The 24,595-nt window shown below is 34.1% G+C and overlaps 1 protein-coding gene and 1 long non-coding RNA gene across 14 annotated transcripts in view; one reads left to right on the top strand and one right to left on the bottom strand.

Moving 5' to 3' along the window:
- Nucleotides 1-24,595, bottom strand: part of CSMD1 (CUB and Sushi multiple domains 1) — a 1,150,108-nt gene that overhangs the window by 321,091 nt on the left and 804,422 nt on the right. The window lies entirely within an intron of this gene.
- Nucleotides 5,734-24,595, top strand: part of LOC308192733 — a 29,641-nt gene continuing 10,779 nt past the window's right edge. For both annotated transcript variants that reach the window (XR_013949057.1, XR_013949058.1), the window contains exon 1: nt 5,734-7,806. This is a non-coding gene — a long non-coding RNA (uncharacterized lncRNA). The remainder of the gene's footprint in view (nt 7,807-24,595) is intronic.

Raw genomic sequence — 24,595 nt, 5'->3', positions numbered from 1 at the left:
TTGGATGACTACGGCAGACTAATGCTTACGTAGATATATTTACATAAAATGAGTTCCTCAGTAGATAAAACTCTGAATCCTCAGAGGAATACTTAAGATTTGTTAGATATGGGGGAGGATGTTTTTTCTCTTTCCTTTTGAGAAATGATGTAAGGCAGTTTTGTGTGGATGTGGATATGACTACAGCATGGGAAAAACTTAAAAGGATTGAATCATCATAAACAAGAACAATACAACTATCAATATTATTTAACCATATATCGTTATATCGAAAAAAGGCACCTCTGAGACACTTCTCCAAGGTTACTGTTGTTTTGCTTTGTGTGGTTTTTTAAAGTATTTATAATGTGATGATCATCAGATTGTCATCATTAAATATGTTTACTCTGAAATAATTAAAATAAAGAAAATAATCTATTTTCATTAAGAAAAAATTGGAAACACAAAAATTACTTCCAAACCTTTTATATTAGTTTCTGGATGATCAACTGTATCTCTTACATAAATAAATAAATAAATAAATAAATAAAATCCTGTTTGTTTTCTGAAATGTATGAGACAAAATTCCCTTATAAACAATTCAGAATGATTGCTTATGATTAGATAAACAGACTGTGAAATAAAAAAGTGTATAAATATGAGACACCTACAGAGGTGTCTGATGGAAGCTCTGCAAGTGAATTTCCTGTCATAATTACTTTTTCCTTATAGGCATTTTCTTTATACTAGCCAGTCCTGCACTTCTGCTAGCATAATTACTATAGCAAGTAATGGGGAAAAGACAGTGCCAGAGCTGTCCTAACAGAAAATTCATTAAGTGCATTCTTCCTGGAAGAAGCAGTAGGGAACACTACAAGGTGACATTTCCAAAATGCCTAGGTGTACGTGTTAATAAGACATTTTGCACTTCTTAATAAGACTTATTATGCACTGCTAATAAGACATTTTGTTATCTTTTAAGTATGTTCAAAATTAATGTAAGCAATATAGTAAAGAGGAAGTAAAAAGTGAAAGCAAAGCAAAGTTTTGTTTTAAGATGCAAATAAGAACCAGGGCTTCCTTAATTGAGCTCCTCTTGAAGATAGAAAATTAAGTGAGAATTTGTTGCCTCAGTAAAACAACAGTAAAAAAATATGGTCAACAGGAAAAAAAAAAAAAGAGGATCTTTAAATTGAAGTTTTAAAATTGTAAATACAAAATGCAAAGCTATTTGCAACTTTTACAGGTTACTCCACTTTGTTGATATATTAGATTCAAAAATAATAGTGTATAACAGATATTTTACATCTTCTACCTGCTGCTATGTAAAATCTGAAAGTAACTTGATCATGTGTATGTATTTGTCAGTCATTTATTTTGCAGACACCCCACACTCAAAGGGATTTGGAAGCAAAAGAAGCCATTACTACAGACACAAACATGGAAATACAACTATTATTTCAGATTATTGAACCTTTTTAACATTTCAAGAAAAGAGTCAGACATTTAAACTATAGTTAGCTAGTTTTGAACATCTATTTCATTTAAAGAACAGCATAATACAGAAGCAATGTCAAAGGATGACACCGGCATTACAGAATATGCACGTGGATCCAGTACTCCTTAAAACATTCAAATATGTGCTGTTTCCCTAGCCTAGTGTGCTATGACATGAAGTCTTAAGAATTACTGTGACTATGTCCAAAATTCTGTAGAAGAGGAAACACAGATTACTGACTAGAAATAGCAATAAAACTATGTAGCTCTTATGTACAAATTCTCTTGATATTTAAATTAGAACTAGAGACCTCCTTTTCGCCTTGTCAAAAATAAATAAATAAGTAAATAAATGTCCATGTCATATTAGTGTGACTAGAGAATAAGCACTATCTTGAGGTACAAGTTATAAGCACAGAGGAATGCCTTACAAAAATATGATTACAATACTGAGACCATGGCATCAAAAATTAATATATGGGAACATTTTCTGACAAATGATGGATTTTTTTTAAACACAATGGTAATAGCATTTTCAGCAAAGATTCTTAAAGAAGGCAATACCATTTCTCAGTCTCTTCTCAGGAGTATATGAATACGTAGTATTTTTAAATAATGGGAACAATGAGAATTTATTATAAATACAGTTTTCAGGCATCTCTTTTTGCAAAAAAAAAATATATATATAACTGGGTTTCAGTTCACTTAAGTCACCAATCAAAACAATAAAGAAATGCTGAAATGTAAAACAAACAAAAAAATCAGTTAAACTACAACATTATTAAGTTAATAGGATTTTTTCAGCATTTCAGGTGTTCACAGTTGAGATCTGGCCCACTCAGTTAATGGATCCTCTATAGCCCTCCTGCCACTAGCCACTAAATATCTGCTCTATTTACTTCCCCATATGTCAGTAACTGAAGTGGAAGCCTAAGCACTGAATGCATTTGCAGAGAACAAAGTGTTGTCTTAATTAGAACCTGATTCTAATCCCCAATAACCATCATCTTTGTTAACATTATCCACTAAACAGTGTGAAATTGATGCGTGCATACTCCAAGCTTGTTTCTGCATTACATGTTGCCCTATAGTTCCCTCTCTATACTAGTACCGTATGGTACTAGTACCGTATGGTACTAGTATACATATATATATAAAAGATGGATCAAAAACCCAAACCAATTTAGTGGTAGAATAGATGTGATTATAGGTTCAACTGTTTGACTAATCCATGAAATCATGTACTGAATTAAAGTATTATTAATCCATGTAAAAAAATCAAGAATTGAAAAACTGAGAAAAAAAAAAAAAAAACACATTTAAAACAGCCTATCAGGTTGAAAAAAAAAAAAAAGGAAAAAAAAAAAGATTTATTCTCACATTAAAAAAAAATAATCCTATTTATTTTCACTATTCTATCTAAATCTCCCTCACTAGTCAGACTGGCCAAGCTATACCAGTACCTGGTATAAGACATATACTAGCAGTGTAAATGGATATAAACAACCTTAGTTGTACCTGAAGGCATATATGCCTGTGCCCATATACAAAGCATGGGTGCACATACAGTACCACTGATAGCAATTTTTGCATCCAGATAAGCAAATTTTAGTTAGCAAGAGCTCCCCAAGTTCGACATAAAATGAATTTAAACTGGAAAACAGCAGACTATCTACAAATAGTAAAGATAATTCAGTATAATTTTAAGCCATGAAAGGTCATATACATTTTATCCACTCAGATCTTCATCCTACTGAGGACTTTGCTTGAGTTTCAGTGAAGTTAACTTAAATTCATGTGTATATATATAAATATAAACTGTTATTCATTTAGAAAATATAAGTTATTTTTAGATATAGGATGACCAAAAAATCTTCCTTTTAAACTAGTGAAATGAAAGAGTAGCTGATACTCTTGATATTGAACAACTGAATTTTGGAAAGTGTATCAGACAGCAAAACATTTTTTTTTTTTCAAACCATTTCTTTCTTTTACCTCAGAGACCTTAAAAAGCAAATAATTACTTAGAACAGTATTACTCCTAATTTGGTACAGGTAAATAAAACATCTGCAATTAATAACTCACAACTCCCAGACTGAATGAGGCTGTCTCCAAAGAGACAAAATAAAGCTCAAGCCCCCAAATTTGTCTGTCCTGTAAAATCTTCATTCAATTTTTTTCCTGAGTAACAGCAAATTTACTAAAAATATTAGTCTCATTCCTTTTTTTTTTTTTTTTTTTTTTTAGTTTGAAGAAATGTTGAAGGTTCTGCAGCACTTTTTATTCAACAGTTAGAGTTACTTAAAAAGTAATTATAAAAAGTGGTACATTTTCCAATACTGATATTATGATCTTTAGGAATTTAGTTTTCTTTTAGCAACTGTTAATGACTTGAAAGTGATCCTAACAGCCACACCTGGTGGAAATTAAAGATAAAAAGTAAGTAAGAGCAATATTAAATCAAATAATAGTGGTAGTATAAAATAAAGGGTGCTGATGTTTTTCTAAAAAGAAAGAAGAAATAAAAGTATAGCCACAAGAATTAAAAAAATATTTTCAATTTGTTTTACAATGAGAATTATCAGCTGCCTACCCCACACATTTCTCATGCAATTAAATACAGTTTAATATCTTTTTCCACATCTCTTTTCATTCTCTAACCTGAGTATCATTGCAAGAAACAAGTCAGAAAACCATCAGCAAGTTATTTAAAGTATGATAATTTGAGATCTTGAAAGAAGATAATAGTAATAATTTTTAAGAACATCAGTTCATTTTGTTTGTGGAGTAAATCTTAAGAAGAGATCAAGGCATTGATCTTACAACAGTCCTCTATGGAAGACCTTTCCGATAATCTGTATTCTGTGGAAAAACGGATATGAGAAGCTGGAATCTATAATTAGAAAGAAATAAAGAATGTACTGCAAAAAAATTAGAGGTATAACATTCTTAATATTACTTTGAAATATCATTTCTACTAGTATCTACCGATTATGTAGAATTAGGTCTATGAATTTTCTGCATGTAATTTGTGTTTTTAAGTAATTTGAATATAACCATAGTAAAGGAATATGCACATTAATAAACAGATTTGTTTGTTTTCTAGAGTGAAATGCACAAAAAATAGGTGATGATGATTTCATAACAAAAACAGCTGTCACAATCTGTTGTCAGTCAGGTAAGAAGCTTGTTGACAAGTCGGACTTGAATCTTCATCAACAGCATTGAGATTTCACGTCAACAGTTTCATTTTACTATCTTAACCATTAAGATGTTTTTCTTATTCTCTTTTTTGTTTGTTTTATATGTACGCAAATGCACTGTCATTTATAAATGCACAGGGGCATATAAAACATTAAGTTAATTTTAAAGGCAAATACCAAAGCACAACTAATGTTTCACAAATTTACGAGCCGTATTTTTAATAAGTTATCAATCAGTTTAAGTCCAAAAGAGAAAATCAGAAGTAAAACAATAAAAAGCAATATTGCGAGAAGAGGCAAACATTCATACATTCTCTCTAAAAGGGTGAAATTTGTAACTGTTGGACTATTTTAAACACAATTCTCTGATATTTCTTATGTTTTTCATTTTCTGCCAGAGGAAAATGCCAAATATATGGCTTTCATTTTTGCTCCCGCTGCTGCTCCAACTGTCAAAATATCAGTAGGAAACAAATATGGAGGCATAAGCTTTAAAGAAACACTATACACTATTATAATGTGTAATTTTTTCTTATTCTTTTCTTTTTAACAGAACAATGAAAAAGACAACAAAAAAACATTCATTCACTACTACCTTTCATTACCCCTCCTGAAGAATAATTCCAACTATGTTTATATATTTGCAGATCTTTTTCAAAACATTTTAAACCTGTTTTTCTGAAATACTGATCAGCTTCCAATTAAGGAAAAGACATAGCAATGATAAAAGCTAAAGAAATGCTTTCAGATCTTTTGTTCAAAAAAGGTCTAAAATTACTATTCCCTAAATTGAAAACAAACAAACAAACAAAAAGCCTTCCATTTAGCTTTTGCTAAAAACAGACTGTATATCGACTAAATGAATCACTACATATAACTCCAATATAAATAAGGGTTGAGAATTTTACTCATTAAAGGAGCCACTCATTGCAAGTTAATTATTCGAGCTCAGAAATCTAAACATGAGATACATGACTTAGTTTACCTCCTTTGACTGTTTCCTTACTTCCTATAATTTTTAAAGAATAAGTTAATTTTATGAATGAATACAAAGTGGATAAGCAGCTTGATAAAACACAAAAGTGCTATGTGAAGAAGTGGCTACATATCAAAGGTTCACATCCATTTCTATAAACAAATGATTCTCTAGACAGAATTCTAGTTAGCAATGTTGAGAGATCTTGGCTCTACTACTATGGTGTAGTACCTCAGGCAATTCATTTCAGGTCCTTGAAAATTACTTATTGAACAGTATAATTCCTCAAGAGCTTTCTGAGTGTTCAACTTTCCTAACTTAAACTTCATGTAAAAAACAAAATGTGACAAGCATTCAAAGTTCAGAAAAGGTAGATACAAAAGAATAATCAAACAAATCTAACAAATTGTTTATGTCCCAACTCAAACATCACTATACAAGAAAAAGGGAATTCATATACCTTTGTACTGATGTGTTGCCTGGTGTGTTATCCAAAAATGATGCAAAATGACAAAGCAGTGTTTGTGTTCTTTCCTTTACACAAAAATCCATTACAACCTTATAACTAAACTAAGCAGTTCAAATTCAAATGTTATTTTTGGCTGAGCACGTTGGGTAAAGCCTGTATTTCTTGCATTCGATAACTATTAAACTAATTTTAAAGATATTCCTTCCAGTCTGCTTGGAGTATCCGACAGGTCCATAAGCACCTGTTTTCTCTGAGGAGTACTTCAGCTTGTCAGAGTTTTTTGTTACTATGGCAAAATAGCTCCAAGTGCACAAACTATTTCATTTTAGAAGGGCAACAAATCTTGGCTCTATGCTGCATCATGCAAACAGGCAACTGAAGTGAGCACTGGAAACCCTCCAAAGGTACAGGGAGATGCCTAAATATTTACAGAAGTAAATGTCTCAAAAAAAACGGGACGGTTGGACTTAGATGAACTTGGAGGTCTTTTCAGACCTTAATGATTCTATGATTTCTTAACATTATAAATTGAAATGTTAAAATTACTTTTAATAAAATTACTTATGTATTTGCATTTAACCGTATTTATTATTATTCTTCTATGAGTGATTAGAGAAAAAAAAAATAATTTCACCCAAAAGCTGTAAGAATAATGACAGTGACGACAGCATATGCATTCTGAGAGTTGTTCAGCAATGCTTCTCACAGCTTTAATTTCCAAAAATAAAAAGCACCACACAAAAGCTAATTATATATTTAATCTTTCAGGTAATAAAAGTATATCTCCCTCAGATTTAAAAGCTAATCTCCCACACCAGAATGTACGTTATCAAATCCAATGCTTATGATAAAAATGTACTTTGTATATCAGTGATAATTAACATATTTATTTTCATCTTGTGTAATTCTCTGAAATTTATCTATGTTAAGAGACACTGGTAAATATGATTGGCTTTAAAGATTACAGGCTTGGTTCTTATATCATCTACATTGATTTTACATCTTTGCATCTCTAAGCACTTGAGTAGAGCTATTCTTGACCTATATTGATACAAAATGATATCAGAATCAGGGAAGATAATGTCTGGTCATTAGTCTCAAAACTATGGCAGTCTGCTCAAATATGTAGATAATAGTGCACTGTAAGAACGTATCGGGACGCAAGCCATTATTTGGATCTAATCCAATTTATATATGGGCAAAGAGAACAGTCTCTGTCAGTTCATCTGTAATGAACATTCAATGAGGAGATTCTGTAAAACTCCATTAAAATGTAAAAAGAATAGCAGAAAAGGGTAGCTGCAGTTTTCCCTCTGCAGTATTATGTGACTTACTGTCCTGGTTCCAGTTAGGACAGAGTTAATTTTTCCTCATAGTAGCTGGTAGGGTGCTATGTTTTGGATTAGGATGAGAAGAGCGCTGATAACATGCTGATGTTTTAATTGTTGCAGAGCAGTGTTTACACCAGGCCAAGGACTTTTCGGCTTCTCGCTCTGTCCTGCCAGCGAGCAGGCTGGGGGTGCAGCAGGAGCTGGGAGGGGACAGACCCAGGACAGCTGACCCAAACTGGCCAAAGGGGTATTCCATACCATCTGACGTCATGCTAAACAATATATAGGGGTGGCTGGCCGGGGTGGGGGGCCGGCTGCTCGGGAATAGGCTGGGCATCGGTCAGCGGGTGGTGAGCAATTGCGTTGTGCATCACTTGTTTCTTACACATTATTATTATTAATACTATTATCATTATCACTATTATTATTATTATTGTTATTATTATATTCCTGTCTTAATAAACTGTCTTTATCTCAACTCACCGGCTTCACTTTCCCGTTTCTCTCCCCCATCCCAGAGAGGGAGGGGAGAGGGTGAGCGAACGGCTGTGTGGTGTTTAGCTGCCAGCCGGGTTAAACCACAACACTTACTTTTAAATCATAGTGTATAAAGTACAAATAATTTACTCTGGGAAAACTATTTTCATTTTAATTAACAGCAAAACATACCGTAAATATAATATCAGAAAATATATATATATTCTACAGATACATTTCAAAGGCTTTTAGACAAGTTTTGAATAAGCTATCTAGTTTACAAAGAAGATGTGTATTTAACTATTATTCTGTTAAAATTCTTACAATCATATAGAAATTTGACGATATTGGCTAGAAACCTAAATGCAGAGTAAAACACTCTTCAGACAATCTTGGCCACTGATCAAGTAAAGTAGATTAAGATATGACAATGGTGAAAATTTGACTTACTTGTCAACGAAACATCTGCAAACACACTTTGATGGAGTTACAGGTTTACTTTGCCTTTTGTTAGCTAATGAAAAAAATACTGTTCTTGTCTTTTTGCAATTTCTTCTTTTACTGAATAATTATTGCACACAAGCTTTAAAAGCAAAGTGTCATCACTGACATTTTAGAAATGTAGACTATCATATTAATTCTGACTTTGTAAGGAGCATTACAATAATGGATCCCTATATTTTATCAACATAATTTCCATGTGTTTACACAAATAAATTTAAAGATGCAATATATTGAAAAAATATTGAATAGTACCCTCCCCCAAGTATAAATACAGTATGAATTTATTAAATTTAGTATAAATTCTGGTACTTTCTTTGTATTGTTTTATCTGATAGAGCTGCAGAATGAGACTGGAATGCAGTTTTGGAAGGTTTAGCCTTCACTAAAACTGAACACTCTTTAATGAAAATAACAGCATTGTATCAGACAGCTTGAGAAAACATGATAAAACCATGTCCTAGCATTCCACAACAAAAGCAAGTTACAAAATATCCCTGAAGGGTAGAACTACTTTTTAACACTTAACCATAAAAAGTTATTAGTCTATGAGTCTGACATAAAAATAATAATAATAAAAAGAATTTTATCAAAATATAGAAAAACAAATACATATTTAAGTGTAATAAATGTTATCCTTTGCTGTCTTACATATTTAATAATGTATTGGCTTAAACATGTTGCATTTTCTTATAACACATTTAACATAAACATGTTATATTTTCTTATAACATATTTAAATACACCTACAAATTAGTAAGTCTCTCTACAACCAGTTGGAGTCCCAGGTCAGTCACCTCGAATAACTCTCAATTACGGATGACTTCACTCTTCCACTTCAAGACCCCTACTACCTTGTAACCATGTAGCCCTGTAATGCAGTATCACCACTTCTAGTAACAAGCCATAACCCTTGTATTGAATTTTCAAGGCCTCAGAGATGGCAGTTACCACCTTTGTGCTGTCTGAACTTCTCTTCATGTGGCTGCAGCTTTGTTTTACTTTTGTGTGGCAGCAACTTCTTAGTTGACTAGGTCTCTATGACTGTACTTCATCTTTGTATGGCACAACCATAGTTTTCTACAAATAGCTGTAACGAGCTGTTATTCTGTTGGAATGAGATTGGAATGATCTTAACAAAAAGATGTAGGATAAGGAAACATGGGTTTGGTATTACTGCAGAGGTCTTGAGGGGCGGAGAGAAGACAGTACTGAGGTACAGAAATGGGATGACAATAGATGAGGCACGGGCTTGGCACTGGAAACTCCACGGATATAAACCACTCACCAAAGGTCAGGAAGCGTAGACCAAGAGCTGGATGAAATTAGCTTTGAGGGTACAAAGACAGCAAAGAAACAATATGTAATATGCATAAGGCACAATGGATATAGTAAATCTAGATGTGACATTATTTGTAGATGTTGATGAATAAAGACAGATAAAGGTGTGTGCTAGCAAACATATAAAAATAGTCCAAAGTCCAAAAGGTCCGTACAGGAGGAAGTATAAAGCAGCGGCACAAACATTATATTCATGCCAATGAAAGACTCCAGAGGCTGATGACTTCTACTGTTAACCTCTCCAGCTCTCCAAAATCCTGGATTTTAAGATCCAGGGGAGCAATCGAATGGTGAGAATAACCCCAAGAAAAGGGATAGAAACTAACAAGTATGTTATAATTTTAATAGTACTATAGTTATTATTACCATTTAGACAGCTGTATAAAAGTACACTAACTTCAATATTATTTTTTTCTGTAATAATTACATATAGACTAATAAGGGTTCTTGAATTAGACTATTGAGATTTCCATTATACTGACAATTAATTCTTGGCTTTACTTATACATAGTTTGCTTCCTTTTAGTCCCCGAACAAGATTTTGATTTCTTTCTGCTGAGTTACCATTTTGCAATCAGGAGTCCTAAAAATAACAACAGATTCAACCTTAGCAGATTAAATTATACTGCACTTTTCTGATATATTATTGCTCAACCTTTACTTTCCATGGTGATATGATTAATGGTGATGACAACTTGCATTTCTATAGCAGTTACTAATGAAGGAGCTTAAAATCTTCTGCAAATATCAATACATGTAACACTGAAGTATCATTTTATAGTAAAACACCCTGTTCTCTATATATTCAAAACACATTTACAGAATTCATTCTTTGATCTGATGTGAGCAGCTGTAAAACTGGCCTTAGTTCCAAACTTTGTTTCATTTGGTCACTACACAATTTTTCCTCTTTCCTGTGCCTCTAAAAAGGCATGGTTAGGTGTATCTGTTAAAAAGCTTAATTCAAACTGTTATAAACACGTTCTTATTCTTTATATTATACAGCATATAAGTACACAAGACAGTAGCATGCACACTGGAACACAATCTATAGCGTTTTGAGAACAAGGAGTTCTAACCAGAACAGAGTGGCTATCTATGCCATACCTGAAAACATTTGGAAACTATCTAACTTTCAGTATCTGATTTTTCTATTTGTAAACATATTCTTTACAAATCTTATTCATTTCTCCACTGTCAGTATGCACCATCTGTATTTCTTTTGTATGTGTATACACTTGTATAAAAACTCATTACATGTTCAGGATCCTTGATGTAGCTGTATCATTTATTACTAAGATTTTAAAATGGATGAAAAGTTGGAATAAATATATGTAATAAAAATAAGGATTTATATTTATTTTAATTTGTGAGGTACAACATTATAACCAAAAGTGCCACATCTAATTCTGTTAAGAACCTACCCCACTTATGCCTTAGCTAGCAAATTTGGCATTCATGATGAGCTGATACTAAAATTCCTGAGGAAATATTATCTAGTGCCATTTATAAGGAAAGCTGAGTTATCCTAATATACCTCCACTCCCGTTTTTCTGAATATTGCAAATATAAATCAATGAAAGTTCTACCATATTCAAAACAAAGTCTGAAGTCACATATTACTTTTTGGATTACTCTTTGGATTTATTTTGTGTATCTCCTTTGTACTTACTGATAGGCTTCTCCCTTCTGGTCCTAAGTCAGGATGCTATTTATTCCTTTGGATACTGAGTTTATTCATCCTTTTTTTTTTTTTTTTAAGCTTTTACGAATTAAAAAAAAAAAAAACAAAGAAACAACAAATAAACAAAAACCCTTGTGTAATACCACAAATGACTATTCTAACAAAAATCACCATTCCTGAAAGGACTTTTGGTCAATCTGTTTGTTTTATCACATCTTCAGAGTTTTCTTTCCTTTTCCTATACCTCCTACATGTGCAATGTTCATTACCGAGTGTAAAGACCTATTATTGAATGCAGCTAAAATGTGAAGATATTAGCTAAATTTAAATTACCAAAACATAATGACTTTTTGTCTTTTAAGTCTAGCAGGAGATTTTGCCATTCCTAGTTTCAGTCATAATACATGTCAGATGTGAAGTGGTCCAATTCTACATAAAGTAAGCTACCTAATAATTGATTATTTAACTACTGACTACTCAGCAAAAAAATAGCTAATTTTATGACTGTTACTGGGATTTGTTAACCCATGAAAGTATTTTTTAAAAATCTATCAGATTTCATGTCTTTTTTTTTTAGCTTTATATTTATTTAGTTTTATATTTATTTAACTTTGTATTTAACTCTTACCATTCTCTACACAGCTCCCCAAATTTCCTTTTATTTTTTTTATGACAGCTTTCTCAAGAGCAGCTATATTTTTAAAATGTAAAGCTGATGTTAAATACTTTGAATTTAATGTCATGCTGCATAAACAGATGGAAACTATATTCTTTAATCACACACATGATTCAGTTAAAATGTCCACTCTAAAGCAGTGAAGTGCTTCTAGAAATAGGCAGACAACTGAAAAATTAGGCCAGGATCAGAAAATGCTGCAGTTTTGATAAGGAGTATCACAAAAGGAAAAGATAATGAAAGGCAGTGCATAAACATCGTAGTACACAGTAATACTAAACACATGCTTAATATAGCCCAATAATCAGAGAAATGAGCTGGTTGCCTTTCTTAAATTCATGCTGCAAAGTCTACATCACATGAACCACAACACTATTTGAACAAAAGGACTCACACATGGCAGGAAATGGAGTACGCTTTCCTGAATGTGATACTTCTGATGCAGTGAAGTTTATGGCAACATTTATTTAAGCAATAACTTGTTGAGAATGAAGTTGTATTTCAAGCAATCTGTATGAAACCAAATTTTTTTTTTTCAAGAGCGATTTTATTTCCTTTCCTCCTCAACTGCAGGAACTTCAATAAGCATTCTGAAGGAATAGAAAACAACCAGGAAATGAGTACACATTTGGATTACTTGTCTCAACTATCTCTAGCTATTAGCTGTTAACCTTTTCCCCCCCGCCTTATAATTATAATCCACATGCATGTTAGTGCTACAGGCAGCTCTAAGAAGCCCTTTCTGTACTTTAGTTAGTTGTTGGTGAGTCTTGGATACCTTCATGCAACAAATAGCTGTAGGATCATACTACTAGGCATCTGCTTCACAGTGTTCTGTAATTCTGCATTGCTTGATGAATGTATGGATATCACCCAAGCTGCCAGAATGACAATCATCTGGAACACTGAGGCATCTCAATGTCATGGTAACTCTGATAGAGTGCAGACTATCTACAGCAGAATGATACAAAGTAAGGAACTCATAGCAAGTCTTCACTGCTAATGCTTTTACTAAGTTTTTATGTGAGAGTGACTGCTCCTCTACGATTTTTTAATATTGGACCTGAATAAACAGGATGATTTCTTGAAGCATGCAGTTCTATAAAAATAAAGAATCCTCTTCACATCGAGTGTGAAGAACTAAAATCCTCAAGAGATATGCTAAAACTTAAGACACAGCCTCATGGTGACAACTCAGTGGAGTTTAAAATTACAGGAAAGGATCTTGCACAGTCTGGTAGAAAAGGCCAAAAAAAAAAAAAAAAAAAAAAAAAAAAAAAAAAGGCCAAAAATAGCAAAGGATTCAGAATCTTCTGCACACTTTAGGAAGGGCTGTAAAATACGATCCTTTGAGACAAAGGTTCATCTGCTGTGACAACTGTCCACATACATTCCATGAATGAATTTAATCTTATCAGTGTATATAAATACCTGAGAGTGCAAAAAAGCCAGACTCTTTTCAGTGGTGCCCAGTGACAGGACAAGAGGCAATGGGCACAAACTGAAACACAGAAGGTCTGAGCATGTCTTTACTATGCAGGTGACTGAGCACTGGCACAGGCTGGCCAGAGAGACTGTGGAGTCTTCCTCCTGGGAAGCTGCATGGATGTGGTCCTGGACAACCTGCTCTGGGTGTCCCTGATTGAGCAGAGGGTTGGACCAGGTGACCTCCAGAGGTCCCCCTTCCAAGCCAAACCATTCTGCAGCTCTGTGACTCTGACAGTAAGATGAAAATGGAAAAGCACTCTGTGATATGTCATGTCCGTAATGTACTGCAAATAAAGGAACTAAAACTTGCTTGCTGAAGAAATTTTTGAAAAGATTGAGTGAAGATTCTTCTAAAGTCTCTGAAGTTTCGCAAAGCATCATGAACGTTTAAGTGAGGTCTAAACAGACAGGTTGAGTTTTACTATTGTGATTACGTGGGACATAAATCAGAGAATTAAACCCAGTAGTTTGGAACCTGTTCAAGGAAGAAAAGCTGTCACTAATAAAAAGTCCTAAGTTGCTCCATCATGGCTTAGGATGGAGTGACAATTGCCTTCTGCATGTCCCGCTGTGAGGCCTAGATGCTTAAACAGAAAGTGCATCTTATTGGATGGTGAAAAGATTTTTTTTTTTCTTGTAGATTTCAATACCAATCAATCAACGAAATAAGAAAAAGGGTTTTATCCTTCATATGAAATAACTGTAAATCATACTTAAAACCCTCATGAAGACATAAAACAAAAGGAAGGACCTTGCACTGACAGCGAACCTCAGACAGATCCAAAAGGAGATGATATTAAAGGACTGTTTTTAAACTCTATGACAGCACTCTTCTTTGACACTGAAAATCATGCACCAGATTCCCTTTCTGAAGAGCTGAAAAAAAATATATATATATATATACTATCACCTATCACCACTTAAGCTTGAAAATAGAAATGGAAGTTTTCAGTATTTTGAAGTCTAAAATTAAGGTTGTCAACTAGCCTTTCTCATCAGCACCTGAAAACAGTCACCATAGAAATTTCTGCATTTGAGATGTACAGGAAGTTTTCAGGGGTGAATGAGAGCCTATGTTAACCCAACTGGATCCTTAAAAAGAAATTAAAATAAATAAATAATACTGATTGTATGGTGGGGTGCAGCAACGACTATATGCGCCATAAACCAGCCACTAATTCCAGTACACAGACATCTTATGCCATTTCTCTTCAACATGTTAGGCCAGTCTGGCTGTGAATGGAGAGGAGGACAGGCAGAAAGCACGAGACAGTGGCGTAGAGAGTGACTACAACTACCAGCTATACACTGAGGGCTCCTGTCCAGGCTGGCTATTTGGTTACAAGAAAGAGAGCAGAGTTTGTTTGGTCTCTTCTCTGTTCGCAAATCATGCATTTAGTCAAAGTTTTCAGCTGTGGCCAAGTAACTCTTAGTTCCCCACCATACAAGTACTAGAATTTGCATAAGGAAAGAAGTTCAAAAGTCATCACTATATGGTTACAAATGGCTGTGACTAAGGAAGAAGTCATAAAATGAAAAATAGCAAGTGACTAAAGTTAAAGGAGAGCAAGATTGAAATACCTGACCCAAGAAGAGGTAAAAATGCTTTGGTATATGAGGCCTGGAGTATTCCATTTTTATTTTAATAAAGAGTTTCAAATATGGTCTAGGAAAATAGATTTGTATATCTAACATTACTGGCCAAAGTTGTAAAAAGTATAGCGAAGAACAGAATTAGTGGATAGCGATGGTGTATCTGGGAGAATGGAATGATCAGTAGAGTGAGAAAGTCTGCTAATGACAGGTCTCTTCAAAATAATAAATCTGAGAGTCTGATGTGGGGAAAAAAAAAAGAGAAAGAACTTATAACAGACTGACTGGCAGATTAAATTTGATGTAGACAAATATTAAATGATGCATAAGACAAAATTAAGTTTAACTGTGCAAATAAAATGATGGATTGGAAACTGGTAAATAAGGGTACCAGTTTGGTGTTATGAAAGATAATGTCACAAAAATTTAGTCTTAGTACAGACAGAAGTGAACTAAACATTAACATTTATTAAAATAAAATAGAATGGAGAACATAATTTTGTTATCAGATAAACTTTCATCCTGAATACTTCATGCAGCTTTGATCCTCCAATCTCAGAAAATAAAAATAAAAAAGAGACTGTAGTAAGGCTTTTGCCATTGATACGACAGCCTCACAGGCAACCCTGGTAAACAGTGTCTTACTTAAAATGTTATGGAGTAGGGTCAGTGCTGTTGGGACAATTATAACTGTTTTCACTTTCAGATTTGAAAGATGTACAGAAACTTCTGATTTTTTCATGTGCTTTTTTCTTTTTTCTTTTTTGGTTAAACAAGATGTATGCCCAAATAGTAAGCATGGTATTTAAGCTTGTACGTAACCTGAAACTGGGAAGAACTATAGCTACTCTGTTAGCCAGGTTGAGAAAGCAAAGTGACCTTGAAGAATAGGGCCATAAGAACAAACAAAAAAGTGTCATTAAACAGCGTCTACATTTAGAAAAGTGAAATGTACTGCTTATTTACAGGCTGACAGCTCTTTAAAAGAAGATCTGGCTACAGAGCACAAGCTGAACATGAATCAACAGCCACCTCTGAAGAAGTCAGACATCATAATAAAGTGTACCTGGGAGTATCTAACAGATGGGGAGGATTTTTTTTCCTCTTTAATCAACTTCTGTAAAAAATCTCAAACACAAAGCTGTGTTGAGTTTTGACCTGACACTTCAAAAAAGGTATCAATCAACTGTAAACTATTTATTGTATAGAATATTAATATAAATATTTGACATCATTTATTTCTCAGAAATACAAGTGATGGAAGAGTTCAAGTCATCTAAGTATCAGCTTTCTTTTTTTTTTCCAAAACAGCAACATGGGGTACATTGTTTAAGCTGCCTAATATCTTTACCCATAAAGTGAAAACAACAAAACTAGTAAAACAATGATGAATCACAGAATTGTAGGGGTTGGAAGGGACCTCCAGAGATCATTGGGTCCAACCCCCCTGCCAAAGCAGGTTCCCTAGAGCAGGTTGCACAGGTAGGCGTCCATACGGGCCTTGAATATCTCCAGAGAAGGAGACTCCACAACCTCCCTGGGCAGCCTGTTCCAGTGCTCCAACACCCTCACCATGAAGAAGTTTTCGCATGTTGGTGCGGAACTTCCTGTGCTCCATTTTGTGGCCATTGCCCCTTGTCCTGTCCCCACAAACCACTGACAAGAGGTTGGCCAAATCCCTCTGTCTCCCACACCTCAGGTATTTATAAACATTGATAAGATCCCCTCTCAGTCTTCTCTTCTCCAGGCTGAACGGACCCAGGTCTCTCAGCCTTCCCTGTGAGGGAAGATGCTCCCTTCTAGAAAGGCTAGTGAGTAGTGAGTATGAGTTGAGGAGGATGTTTGAGGGAGCTGGCAAGTGCTTTGTTCACCATCCTATGGATTTTGCATGGATCCTTTAGTTCACTATAATCTTAAAGACTGTACATTGGCTAGGATGCAGGGTTAACACAACATGCTTCCTTTCTCCAACAGCAGTGAAATGACCAACATTTATAGAGTGTGACTTAAAGCATGAGTTTTATTCAAACCTATTCTATTTCCAATGGAGCAATGTAGAACAAAGCGCTAACTGCAGGTCCACAATCAAAACTTTTCATTCAGCACTGCATTCTTTTCTGTTTTGTACTACATACATTTTTTAAAGTAAAATTAAATTTAATTGTAATAAGTCTGTCACATGAAAAAAAATGTAGAAGCCTGACAAATCAGATTTAAATTATTTTGAACTTGAATGACATCTGAGTAAATAATTATTTGTTCTTCAGATTTGATTATATTCCTGCAGACACTTGATAATGTAGCATCTCTGAGTTACAATAGACTTAGAGGATGTATACTCAAATCCTTTTTCTTTCTAAAATTGATAAGCAATAACTCCATCTCCTGAGAGCATACAGTGAAAAAAACACACGTGGAAAAAACAAAACAACACCAACCAATTTCTGTGAAATTACAGGAGCCAGTAAAGTCACAGTATCACCTGACTTACTGATTTTATTTGTCCTGTTGCGATTATGGCTTTTGTGGTAGAAAAAAAATAAAAAATGCTGAGGAAAATATATCAGATTGCTTCTTAAAATCACAGAATAATTCAGATTGGAAGGGACCTTGGTAGCTCACTAGTTGAGCTTGTTGTTCAAAGCAGGGTCAACAATGAGTTCAGACCAGGTTGGTCAGGGCTTTATCCAGTCAGGTCATGATGAAGCAATGAATCCTGGAAACCATTTCCATCCATATGAAGGACAAGAAAGTCATCAGAAGTCATCAGCATGGATGCAACAAGGGGAAGTTATGCTCGACCAATGTCCTAAGTTTCTACAATAAAATGACTAGCCTGGTAGATGAGAAGAATACAGTGAATATTGTTGTCCTGGGCTTCAGTAAGGCCTTTGACGCTGTCTCCCATATGGTCGTCATAGAGAAGTTGTTGACATACAGTCTGGATGAGCAGATAGTGACGTGGATTGAACACTGGCTGAACAGTCAGGGACAGAGGAGGGTGATCAGTGGTACTAATTAGTACTGGTGAGGCAACACCACACCTGCAGCCAGTTCTGGGCTCCCCAGTACAAGAGGGACATTAACATATTGGAGAGTCCAAATGAGATTTGTACATTTTTTATTATAGCTACAGGTGACCAGGGAACTGAGCACAAAGCGGTTCCAGTATTGTGCTTTGCAATACATCAACAAGCTCCCTTAATAATACGTCCTACCCTACATGCTGAATAGAAATAGGTGACAACCTAAGACATTAATATAAAAGCTCTGGGAAAGGTTCTTGAGCATACAGAAATTGCTATCCTTTAAGAATATTTAAATAATGTACCCAGTCAAAAAAAAAAAAAAAAAGTTCAAAGCTGGCCAGTCTTAAAAGCAAGCTAGAAGTATGTGAGGTTTAAATATGACATAATCAAATGAAACATATCTGATTCTACCAAGCACCACTGGGTCTTTCACAAAGGAAATGTCACTTTTTTATCTTTTTAAAACTTGAACAAATAAAGAATAAATAAATTATAAACATATGAATAATTAGTTAGAGCAAGTCACAGTGTTTAGTGACTGGTTGTCACTAAAAAGATGCTAGTGGAAAGCAAAAGAGGTTGACAGATGAGGTTGTTCACGACAAGTTATACTTCTTTTAGCTTCACTACTGCTACTATTGTTGTTTGGTTTCCACTACTCAGAAGGATTAATAACAGCAAATAACGTGCACAGTCTCTTCCTATTGTGTAGTTCTTTTTGTCTGTGGTTAAGTAACATGAGCTGTTAGTAAAAGAATGAAATAAAAAAATACACTTGAGATTGAGTAAAAGCTCAACACTTGCTTTTCTATCACAAAAAGCGTATTTTTACATGATTTTTTTTTTTCAAGAAACTTTTCAAAATGCAATTGTGACATAATAAAGGAAATTAATTCTGCCTATTCATCTGCTGTCTATTAATCACTTCAAACAGAAAAATGCAAAGTCCTTTTTGGAATACAAATCCAGATAACAATACTAAAAAAAAAAATACATTTGAGCCTACCCTAATGTTATTAATTCTAAATGTGGTTCTCTAATGCCATTTCTAAACAATTTTATTCTCTCTTTATCAGTATCAGTGTCTATTTCATAGACATTTTTATTACCTAAATTAAAAAATGCTTGCATTACGTCTATAGATATACTGAGCCTCCATAAAAAGCTTATAGCTAGATTTAGAGAGTTAGATTTTTTTTTCTAATGACTTCAATAAAGGCTCTAATAGCATATTAATTCTTTTGGGATTGTGCACAATACTTTGAATGAAAAATATCTTTGAATGGGGTGACCATCTGGTAGCTGCACAAGACTAATTCTGTCATTTTGATACTAGCATTCAGGGTTCCTTATTTAAACTAAACACTATTCTAAGATACATTACCACAATCTATATCATGGAGCAAAACATGTGAAATAACAGCATTAAACATTTCTTATTTTTTCAACATATTCAGTATGATCTAGAAGATCACAGCGCGAGCATGTATCATTTTTTTCTATTACTACAAAGTGCCCATTGCTATAAAACATGGTTCAGAAGTGCTACTATCAAAACATTTGTTGCAAATTTTCTCTGTCTCAGTGTTTTTGTACAGAATAGCAGTTCTTTTTTATTAAAAACATTTTTCATCCTGTGATTGTAAGATAATCTAAAATGTGAATCAAGGGCAAATATGAATATGTAGAAAGTCTAAGGAAATAGCTTATGGTGATGAATTCTGCCCATTATATCTCATCAGAGACCTCTGGACTGTGATATTAGCATTTTTGTGCAGCACCAAAAATGTTGAACCTTTGTTACAGAATTCAATGTTCTAAATGTCAATAATACCCACTATCTTTTTTCTGTCTCCCCGTTTTATAGTAACCGATTCGGTATGTGAGCATACTGTTCTATAACTGCCATTAGAAGGGCAATTCACTGAATTACAAGGCATATATAGACTAATCAGTTTTCTGTCAGACCAGGCAGGTCTGACAAGATCCAACTTACAATCATTCCCAGTTGCAGGAACAGGAACTTCAGATTTCATCATGCCTTCAGAATGTAGATTACTTTGTAAAAATAAATACAGATTTTCTGAATTCTAATTAATACAAAGAAGGTTGGGGGGGGGGGGGATACATCTGATGAGTATAATTCTGTCAGTGTTTACCTTCTAATGTCCACAGAGATTTATAAAGAATAAACAGTAAAACAAACAAAGAAACAAAGAAAATATAGTTGCCCTTGTTGTTGAAAGCTATTACTAGATTGCTGCTACTGCAATCATGAAGATGATTTCATTGTCTTATTCAGAATAAGAAGGAAGGGTATTTCTTGCAGGTGAATAGGATTAATTTTGCTTCAACCTGACATGTAGTTTGATTCATGACAAAACAGTATGCTGGAACAATGTTGGTCAAAAATATTATGACCATAATTTGACGCCAATATGATGAAATTGTCCAACTGAAAACCGAAGTTAAAGACAATAAATAAATATTTAAATCATATCTCTAAATAGTACTCATGTCTATTAAAGCTGTCATATTTTTCTCAGATAGAATCTCAATAATTTTCTGTCTTTTGGAAGATAAAATCATTACATGTTACTATGTCTTTCTAGGAAAAAAAATAGGATCCTAAAGATAATCTTGATTTTTAAAATCTCATTTCTTAAGTGATTGAACAATGAGAGTAGCCACGTGAAAGTACAAATTCTAGTGGAAAAATCAACCTTTCTGAAATATTTACCAGGTAAGCACCATGGTTCCTGAATAATGTCACATTTTTATTACTAAACATTCTTTTTAACAGCGTCTATAAAATACTTCTGTGGCACTTCATATGTAATTTTTTTCTTGCATAATCAAATATCTTTAGTAGTCAAAATTAACATTGTACACTGCTTAAATGAAAACCTGTAAATTCTTTAAAATTGTCTATAATCTCACTGTTTTACTTAAAATGCCATGAACATAAGCTTGATAATTCTAATGTCTGTAAGAATGGAAATGAATGCCCAGTCATAGAGAAACATGTGAAATATGTACATGAACACATTAATTATTCCGTGTGTTGAAAACACTTGGCTAATCAGAGAATCACTAACATTTTAAAGGATCTCCTGAAGTCATCTAGTCCAACCCCTGACACACAGCAGGTATAATTAGATTATAAAGTTTACCATAATTCAAGTGGTTATACCAAATTACTAAAAATCTAGGGGTGTAATAGAAAACAGCTCCCTCAATATTTTAACACATCTTAAATTCATGAATTGGATTTTGACTGATCTAATTAAAAGAACATGAATTGAACATAATTTTGCTGAAAACAGTATCTTACCGACATGGTTGCAATACAAATTGAAAAAAAAAAACAACTCATAGAACTTTATAAATTGTGAATAGGTTTATCTCTTGATAGCTGTTTCAAAGATATTCGCTGAAGAATTCTCTTATAAAGTGACAAAAAGAAGCAAACACAAAAGTGACTCAAAGTGTTTCTGAATTGTTTGAATATTGTTCAAATTGAAAGTATTCCACAGCAGAAACTAGGTACACCCAAGAAGTCTCCGTTATGATTCTTCTACCTCATTTAAATAGGAAATACAAATATATACACATATATTTGAAGTGATCAGAACCGTGTTTCAGAAATCAGTAATGAGGACGGGATTCAGTATAAATCTAAATGCACAGCTAGTGTCATTTGAAAGTGTAAGATACCATCCATTTCCTGAAGTTACAGGATCAGTGAGATACCCACAATTTTCTGAAGCACCAGAAGGCCAGGAAGTATTCCTTGAAGCATCTGCCCCATTCCTAGAAGTGCTCAAGGCCAGGCTGGATGGGGCTTTGAGCAACCTGGTCTGGTGGGAGGTGTCCCTGCCCATGGAAGGGGGGTTAGAACTAGATGATTTTTAAGGTTCCTTCCAACTAAACCATTCTGTGATTCTGTGAAGCATCTGAAAAGAACTCAAAAACACCTACATGTAGATGTTCACCTGTTGGTGTTCAAAGGTGCTTTAGGTATCTAATATCTCACTGCAGTTAATTTAGCTAAACGAGCTGTTCACCTGACTGGCAGCTAGGTGTCTGCTTCAGGCTGAGCTGAATTGCTGTGTAGCCTCCCCTGGCAATACGTGAAGCTTAGGCAGTGATAGTTCAGTAAGTTTCCCTACAATTAAACATCTCATGCTGAGATGGTTTAAGGTATCAGACATGTATTTATGGTCTTGCAGATAGAACTTAATCTATAGGAAATTTATGCCTTTCTAGATACTCACCTGGAGGCAAAGCAGAAGAACTTAGAGAATCTCAAATGACCCTAGAGATTTCTCTGATGGGAAACCAAGTCTTTAGACTGCCTGCACACATCTAGCTCTAAAGTCTTGACTCTGAGTCTTGAATAACATATGGATAGTCCATTTTTAAATGCGACAACCAGCAGAATGCATTGTTAATCTATATAGTGTATCTCAAGTGCAAAAATATACCATCGGTCTCTTATCTTGATTTGTTCTTGATGGAACTAAATGGTGCAAAACGAAACAGTGGAAGTCAATGATGTTTTGCAGAGTGCAGTAGCTGTGAGTTTTGGGCAGAAGCTAACCAATTACCTTGGAAACATAATAGTCCCGCTGCTCACTTCAAGTGGAAATCGTTATTAGCTTATTTACTAATTATTATTTGAATGGCCATTGAAGAAAATAAGTAACCTAGAACAAACTCTGAATATCCTATTTGATAAAAAAATAAAATCTATCAGTATATATTTTCCTTTCAGATACGGTAACAGCAGGAAAGGATTCTATAGAGGTAATAAGTGGCTAATAAATACATATATGTATATATTTGTAAGCATTTAGTGTTTTGCACATAGAATTACACATATGTAACAGCATACATGAAATACCTTCTGAAAGATAGTACAAGGTAAAAATAATTTACCAGTAAATCTGTTTAAAATTACAGAAGAGAAAAAACACCTGATTACAGAGAAACACAATGCAGATGTCAAAATATTTCAAAATATCTAAGATACAATTAAAAAGAAGGATCATTCAGGAAGCTGTTGACTTGACAGTTTAATAACACAGAACAGTGCTTGGAATTGGATTAACTCTGTGAAAGACTGAATTGAAACATCACACATACTCTGCCTGCTTGCATACTCTGCACAACTGCCTTCTTTGCCTTGGAAGAAAGAAACAAATGACAAACAACTAATAGATAGCAAGAAAATATTCATTACAGGCAATACCCTGAGTAATAGACAGCCTTTCAAACTGCTTTATCAGGTTGGATTTGTCTGAATTTAAAGGAAAAAAATAAACTCTTAAACTGACCTTTCTGAGCATTCATTGTTTAGCCGTGGAATAGATTCCATACTGCATGCACAACGTGTGTGTAAATGTCAGCTTTCTCTATGTGTTGTGATAGTTGCATGAGAAGATTAAAAATGCATTCACATCAGCATTTTGACCAGGGGTGCAATTCCAAAACAATCTCTGGGTATCTCCACTTACTGTGCTTTAGTTTGCACCACAGAGCAATGTCAGAGAAGACAGACAGTTCTTTTCGGATGAAACTGAACTTGAAGGTGTTTTCCAGACAGATTCACATTAGAACTAGTCCATAATAAAAACCCTGAAAATACACCTAGTATGGACCCCAGGCCCACAGCACCAACTGTTTTGCACTATAAAGCTGCTTTTGTTGCACTGCACTTCTAATGCTAATGTAAACATAGACTAATTTATTCTCTTAGGACAACTGGAGGCAATACTTGGATCTTGTCCTATCTCCCTTTCTCTTATCTTCCCACCCTCTGAGACTACGCTGGTGCTCTGCAGACGGAAATTTCTGCATGATCTCCATGTGATCTCCAGGGTAGACAAACAGCGTGTTTTCTCAGCTTTAATAGTAATAATAATAATAATAATAATAATAATAATAATAATAATAATAAAGATTTACCATCTAGAAACCTCTGAATTTTGACTGGAGAAATAAATTAGACTTTTCTCTCCTTGACTTGCATTCTGATGCCAGGTATTTATACTAATAAATAAGTAAGGAGACTGTTACTTAGAAGAACTACTTCTAAAAGTAGTAGAGGGTAAAGATCTGCATGAAGGAAATTCTCCATTCAGAGTCTGTCAAGGCCATGACAACAGGCCCTGTGCCTTACAAAACAGAATGGCCACAAGAGAACAGTAACAATCTTGATGAAATTCTGAGAATACGTAAATTTCATATTTACACAGCTTACAAACTTTATCTTGTACATGGCCTGTTATTTTCTTCTGCCAATTTCAATAAGAAATTTGGAATATGAACTGATTAAGAACATATGA

This window comes from Anser brachyrhynchus (assembly GCF_964034855.1).
Source record: "Anser brachyrhynchus genome assembly, chromosome: 3".
In the NCBI taxonomy this organism is placed as follows: domain Eukaryota; kingdom Metazoa; phylum Chordata; class Aves; order Anseriformes; family Anatidae; genus Anser; species Anser brachyrhynchus.
Note: the sequence above shows the minus strand (reverse complement) of the source record. Positions and strands in the feature narration are given on the sequence as shown.